Below are 6,823 nucleotides of genomic sequence, written 5' to 3' on the forward strand. Positions count from 1 at the left end.
TCTCACCCTCTCGCTCTTGCTCTAATGGCCAGATACTTGGATAGGAGTAGAAGATTGATGGTGACGCTTTTAAGCAAAGCACAAGCACAGCGGTTCCACGACAAGCACGTCTCAATTAGCAGAAACAGCACTGTCATGTTTCTACAAGACACTATGTTCTAGAGTGGGAAGCGTATTTCCACCCAAAACGTTCACCACAGAGTCACGGACGTGCACAAATAAAGTGTCGTGCAGTGATAACAAACGCACAGTCTTACAGGTACAAGAGGCACGCCCGCCTCTGTATTGCAAAATACCTTAGCTCACGAGTTATTTGGAAAGGCACGGTCGTAACATCACACGTGACTGCGTATTCCAGATGATTTTAGTCGCTCGCTCTATTCACAAAAGGAAATCCAAACATACAGACGATGCACAAAAACATGAAAACTTGATAGTTTTTTGAGCTTGTGAGTTGCTTGACGGCTGAAGATCACAAAAAAGTTCCTGACAACCTTACAGACAATGGATAAAGTACAAGCTCGAAGTCCAAACTGGAAAGCATGCAACAACACCTATCTCCGAATAACCGGATAACTGTTTTCAACATCCACAGGTCAATGGATCCAACAAATCCATGATTGGACACTGGTTTGTCCAGATGTGTACTTTTAAATCCAAGTCCATATGCCTACAGTACCCTGACATATTAAGACGAGCACATCTAGAAGCCTTGTTGCCCCATTGAAGCACCTCTTCTTGATGTTCATAAAATCCTTCAGTGATGTTCTCTAGGGGGGGAGAGAAACTTGAGCCTCATAGTCTCTAACTCCTTTGCGTTCCGAACAAAGAACTTTGCAAATTCAATGTTTTTGTTGCAGTGTACATATTTTTCCAGCGTTACTGTCTTCAGGCGAATGTCATGATGTTTCAGAAACACCCGGTGCTTGTGGCACCACTTATTTGTTACACCTTCCTCGCGGCATACTCCTCCCTGAAAATGCATGAAGAGTGAGAATACTCGAGGAGTACAAAAGGAGGTAGAGGCCTCGAATATAGTACGCTGTGCATTGTATGTGCTTTCAATGTGTCTGGAAATCGTTACCTCGATAAACAGGTTCTCTAGGCTAGGAAAGCATCGCATCAAGGCAACAACCTTGTTCAGATTTAATGACATGTGGATAAGCAGGGTCTTCACAGATTGAACCGCCATTGATAGGCTGACTACAGGCAAAGCCTGCGACAAGCACAAATCATAAAATTAGCTGGATAAAAGGTCGCGTGACATGAAACTTCGGCACTGCAAGGAATGCAAAGAGTATAGTGCAAAATGTCAGCACCTCGATAACTGTAGAGCCAAAAACAATCTTGGATTCAAGAAATTCTTCATAAAAATTACCCAAACACTCAAGCTTAGGTGCATGAAAGACAGTTATCTGCAAGTGCCGGCTCTGAATATCGTGAATCAATCGTTTAAGTGAGGGCGCATCCTCAACAACGAGTTCACCATTCTCACAAAGGATACAGATGACTTCAACTTTGCCTGAGTTTATTATGATGAAGTGGTCCAAGTTATTGCAAACAAGCAGGAGCCACTCGAGGCAGGGCAACCATGGCTGACTATGCTTTGTAGTGAGACGTCTGATATATCAACTTCCAAAAACGAAAGCCTCTTGAGGAGTGGAAGTTTAAATGATCGTGCATACTTGTCAGGTATCTGGCAAAGAGCAAATGTGATGGTGTGCAGTGAGGAGGAAAACAGCAGCGTGAAAGTCGGCGGTGAGGGCGCAGACGAAGAGATTTCGTGTGGTAGTGTGATGGTTTTTCCAACAAAACCTGGGAACATGTAATAGAACTCGAGAACCTGGAGATTCTTCAGCCTTGGGGATTGAAGCCAGGCGCCAACTATAGAGGGTCTGCAGTGGAGGTAGCACGCCGGAATGCAGAGACGATGAACTATGCCACCATGACCGGAGAGGATGGCTTCCGGAAGGCACGAACCATCAGCGTCAGGTTGAAAACTACACCGAGTTCCAAAATATCTAATGCGAATGACATCCTTACTGGGGAGCATGGACAATACATCGATATGAACTGTTTCTAGGGGCTTAAAAAGACGTGGGACAGGGATCTCACTGCAGTCGAGATTCACAGGAGCGATGTGCCATAAAGGTTGCCATCGATGTGCGAGGATTTGAGTGCGAACGCCTTCCTTAGTGGACAGACGGGAGATCACCTCACCGAGGATGGCGTCCGGGAGATCACTGATGCGGTCGGGACCAGACTGCTCTTCTTGATCCTCGGATCTGGTAGGCGCACCCTCGCCACTTCCAGCCGCTACCGCCAAACCACCAGAGGAAGCCGTCGCCGGTGGCGCGAGCATCGCCCTCTTGGCGCTCGGGGCACCAGAGTAGACCTCCATCTCCGTCTCCATTGCTGGGATCGCGCTGCCTGCGAGCGCCGCTATCTGTGGCGTGGATCTGGACAGACGATAGATCTAGAGAAATGGACTAGCCTGTCCATCCAGGAAACGACTTAAATACGGGTCCAGATTAAGTCAGGAGTTCAGAACTTAACCCGGGCCCTCCTGACTTGCTACATGTAGTACTTAACCCGGGCCCTCCTGTCAGGAGTATTTTTCTTTCTGACAGGAGGGCCCGGGTTAAGTACTACATGTAGCAAGTCAATGGTAGATGGGTGCTTGAAACATTAAATAAAACCACGACTTTCAAGGTACGAAGGCATGGGCTAGCACTCTCTGTAGCCACGGTTATGTACGTCTATGACTCTCTGTGTTTCAATCACTAGGGTCACAGGCACAGGCGTCAAATCCACAAAGGCATCGTGTGCTATTATATAGAGTCAGGTTCTCTTGTGTTTGTGTTCCGAATGATTCAGACGACTCGTTCAGACGGAGAGGCACGGACGAGAAGCCCATGGTGGCATACTTTAGTATTAGGCAGGGTCACAATCATGCGTTTATTGCGCATAGTCGATTATATTACATAGAGTCATGCTCGCCTGTGAGACTCGACCAGACGGAGATGCACGATCGTCTAGCCCACAGAACTGAACCTTTGTCTTACGCACAGCCACGGGCGTTTACACTATGAGGCACGAAATTGCCTATATGAGAGACGCTAATTTTTAAAAGCTCATTTCCTTGTATTTAAAAGCATAGACGTGAAATCCATACAGACACGGTTCAGTACCGAGTTGCGTCATGCTTATTTCTTGATAAAGATGTCGATGTTCGTAGCTAACTGTGTTTCAGTGTCAAGGGTCACAAGCACGGGCATACATCCCTCGAAGGCATGGCGTTCTATTATATAGAGTCACGCACAAAGGTTTTCTGATCGTGTTCCGAATGAGTCGATGGACTTGGTCAAAAGGAGAGGCACGGACGTCCAACCAACTGAGGCATGGTTCATTCCTACCTGGAGTGACGTTGGTGTGTTTATTACGGAAACCTAGTAGAATCGGGCGACTGTCCTTGTTACAATTGTTTTCGTTGTAAGATTTTTAACTCAAATGCACGAAAGGCGACTTTGTATGTTTAGTAGCGTCACGATCCTTTACGCACGAAGACGACTATTTTGTATGTCAGTGTTTCAGGTCACAGGCACATTTGTCAAGCCCACAAACGCATGACCTGTAATTATCTAGAGTCACCTTGGTGTCTCTCTGTGTTCCAAATGCATCCATTGACTATGTTACCAGGACAGGCATGGTCGGGATGTCGAGGGAGGCATGTGTGTGTTTTACGCGGAGCTACGTTCGTGTGTTGATTGCGGAAACACAACGTTTCGACGGGCGTCTCCACCTACTCGGGTGTGAACTCCACGTGGCGTCGCCGTGAAAACCCAAGGGTCCGACGGACGTGTCCTCTGGTGACGTTGCTCTGGCTCATCGCCCGAGGCCAGACTCCGGCTATTTAAGGTGGACGGACGGAGTTTCAAAACCCTAGGCACATACTCTTCCATCCTCTGCCCGCCGCCAGGCCATTCATTCCTCTTGGTGCTCTCTATCCTCACCCTCTCCGCCATGGCTGGTCAGGAGGAGACTACTGCGGAACCCAGTGTCCAGACACTGCAGGAGCTCCAGGCTGACAAGGGCTCCTCATCTGTAAGTTCACTCTGCTTCCGCTTCATTCGATTTTTCTTTCCTTCGGCTACTTGGTTTAGTTGTGAAACGTGAATAAGCCAGATGGAGTCTCGAAACCCTAGCCACATCCCCTTTGTCCTTTTGTGCGCCTCCAGGCCATCCACTCCTCTTGCTGTTCTCTATCCTGACACTCTCAGCCACGGCTGTGCAGAAGGAGACTCCTCTGGAGCGCCATGTCTAGTCGCAGGAAAAGATCTCGGCTGGCGAGGGTTCCTCATCTGTGAGTTCGCTCTGCTTCGGCTTCATTCATTTTTTCTTTCTTTAAGCTACTTGATTTAGTTATGAAACATGTATCATTGTGGTGAGCTTCGTCCTGATGTTCATGAGGGTGCGTCCTGCCATCAATCTGACATCTTCTCCTTTGACCAGATGAAGAACCTGTTCAATGCTGTGGAAGACTTCCTGAAGATATCAACGAAGTTGGACAAAGAGAACAATGTCGTAATTGCACTTCTGATGCGTGAGAAGGCGCAGCTCGAACTTCAGCGCGACGAGCTGAAGCTGCAATCATACGTTAATAAGAAACAGATCGAGGAACTTCACGCCGAGCAATCAAAAAAGAAGTCTCGCTGGACTAAGTAGACAACAGCGACCCTGTTCCTCGTATCTGAAGCTTTTAGGCAGTGCACTAAAAGTTTCTTATTTTGTCTTCCGTTACCTCGTGTCGTCAGTAAGTTTGATAACAAGTGTGTTTTACTTTCCTGGGTCACGTTCATTCCAAGTTTATGGCTACAGATGAACATTAACGTAATGGCCAGTTCTAGAGACGTTGTTTTTAAAAGAAAGGACGTGAAGTCTCTGCAGCCAAAGTTTTTGAACCAACTAGAGTCATGTCTTGTGCACACATGAAGGCGCGGACATTCCTGCCTTTCTTTGATCAGTGTTTCGGGTTACAGGAAGGCATAGTCGATGGTATTACATAGAGTCACGCTAGCCTGCGAATGACGGAGACGCACGGGCGTTTAGTGTTAAGGGTCACGGGCACAGGCATAAAACGCTCAAAGGCATGGTCGGTTGTATTATGGACACGAACTCTTGTTAAAAAAAGTTCACAAGATATGAACTCTCTATGAACACAATTGCGTACTCAGTTGGGTCACGCTTTTTTCTTGATGTTACGTATATTATTCGATAGAAGTGCGGAGGTTTGTCGTCGAATGTGTCACAGTGTTAAGGTTCACAGGCACGGGCGTACAGTCCTCAAAGGCATGATATTGTATTATATAGAGTGACGCTTGCCTGTCTTTGTGTTCCGAATGATTTCGTCTACTCGATCAGATGAAGAAGCACGGTCGTTAAGCCCACAGAGGCAAAGCTTTCTCTCACACACAGCCACGTTCGTTCTTTAATTGCAGAGACCGAGCGGAATTGGTTCAGATGAGGACACCCACTGTTTACTTTGTGAGGCACCGAATGGCTTATTCGAGAGACGCTGGTCTGGTATATTGCTCGCACGGTCGTGAGTCCCAGAAAGTCACGGCTTCCCATTGTGTAGAATCACGATAGCTTGTCTACGTGTTCCAAATGAATCCGTTGAACTGTCCGCGAGCACAGGCACCGCCATGAAGCCCAGATAGGCATGGTTATGCTTTACATGGGATCATGATCCTTTACGCACGAACTCGACTTTTTGTATGTCAGTGTTTCAGGTCACAGGCACGGTTGTCAAACAAACAAGCGCATGACCTGTAATTATCCAGAGTCACCTTGGTGTCTCTTTGTGTTCCAAATGCAACCATTGACTATATTACCAGGACAGGCACGGCCGGGATGGCGATGGAGGCATGCTTGTGTTCTGTGAGGAGCCACGTTCGTCCGTTGATTGCGGAAACACAATGTTTCGGGGGGCGTCTCCACGTTTTCAGGTGTGAACACCACGTGGCGCCGCCACGGAAACCCAAGGGTCCAACGGACGTCTCCTCCGGTGACCCCGGTCTGGCTCATGGCTATTTAAGGCAGACGGACGGCGTCTCGAAACCCTAGCCACACCCTCTTTCTTGGACTGTCCAGATCCATGCCACAGGTAGCGGCGCTCGCAGGCGGCGCGATCCCAGCAATGGAGATGGAGATGGAGGTCTACTCCGGTGCCCCGAGCACCAAGAGGGCGAGGCTCGCGCGACCGGTGACCCCTTCCTCTGGTGGTTTGGTGGTAGCGGCTGGAAGCAGCGAGGGTGCGCCTACCGAATCCGAGGATCAAGAAGATCAGTCTGGTCCCGACCGCATCAGCGACCTCCCGGACGCCATCCTCGGTGAGGACATATCCCGCCTGTCTACTAAGGAAGGCGCTCACACTCAAATCCTCGCACGTCGGTGGCGCCCTGTTTGGCGCGCCGCTCCTCTGAATCTAGACTCCCGTGAGATCCCTATCCCACGTCTTTTTAACCCTCTAGATCAAGTACATTTCGAGTTGGTCACCGCGAACTCCGCCACACTGGAGGAACTCGTCCACGTAACCTACACTGGAACTTTTTTTAGAGGAGAACATGTCGGTGAAGATAATTCCTATGATGATTCGTACCTTCCAGAGGCCATCCTCTCCAGGCGTCAGAGTGCAGTTTGCCGCCTGTGCATTCCGGCGTCCTACCTCGATTGCAGGCACTCCACGGTCGACGACTGGCTTCGATCCCCAAGACTGAACAATCTACATGTGCTCGAGTTTTACTACCTGTTCCCACCATGC

Source organism: Triticum dicoccoides, chromosome 1A (assembly GCF_002162155.2).
Source record: "Triticum dicoccoides isolate Atlit2015 ecotype Zavitan chromosome 1A, WEW_v2.0, whole genome shotgun sequence".
NCBI lineage: Eukaryota > Viridiplantae > Streptophyta > Magnoliopsida > Poales > Poaceae > Triticum > Triticum dicoccoides.